The 422-nt window shown below is 47.9% G+C and overlaps 1 non-coding gene across 1 annotated transcript; it reads left to right on the forward strand.

Moving 5' to 3' along the window:
• Nucleotides 1–278: 278 nt before the first annotated feature.
• LOC111646225 (5S ribosomal RNA) lies at nt 279–397 on the forward strand. Its single transcript, XR_002759948.1, has one exon. It is a non-coding gene; the product is annotated as a 5S ribosomal RNA (ribosomal RNA).
• Nucleotides 398–422: the final 25 nt, after the last annotated feature.

Here is a 422-nt window from a genome sequence, read left to right on the forward strand (position 1 = left end):
TGTAAGCTTTTTGGCATCTCTTTGCAATCAGCAGAGGACGCTGCTGCTCCTGCTTCAACAACCTGTTACTCTGCACCTGGCTGCACTTTTGGGGACGGCACAGATCACAATGTAAAGACACTTTTGTATTAAAATGTTACAAAGTTGACATGTTGAGAGCCAAAGCAACAAGTAAACGATGAAAAGGAAAGGCTCCTGCGCTAGACATAAACACATAGCTTCGTGCATGAAGGACATGATCGTCATGTTTAAAGAGGGTATTTGTCGCGCTCCCTCTCGCTTACGGCCATTCCACTCTGAACACGCCCGATCTCGTCAGATCTCGGAAGCCAAGCAGGGTCGGGCCTGATTAGTACTTGGATGGGAGACCGCCTGGGAATACCAGGTGCTGTAAGCTTTTTGGCATCTCTTTGCAATCAGCA

This window comes from Seriola lalandi, unplaced genomic scaffold (genome assembly GCF_002814215.2).
Source record: "Seriola lalandi dorsalis isolate HSWRI2012SDOR001 ecotype SW California unplaced genomic scaffold, Sedor1 jcf7180002030041, whole genome shotgun sequence".
In the NCBI taxonomy this organism is placed as follows: Eukaryota; Metazoa; Chordata; class Actinopteri; order Carangiformes; family Carangidae; genus Seriola; species Seriola lalandi.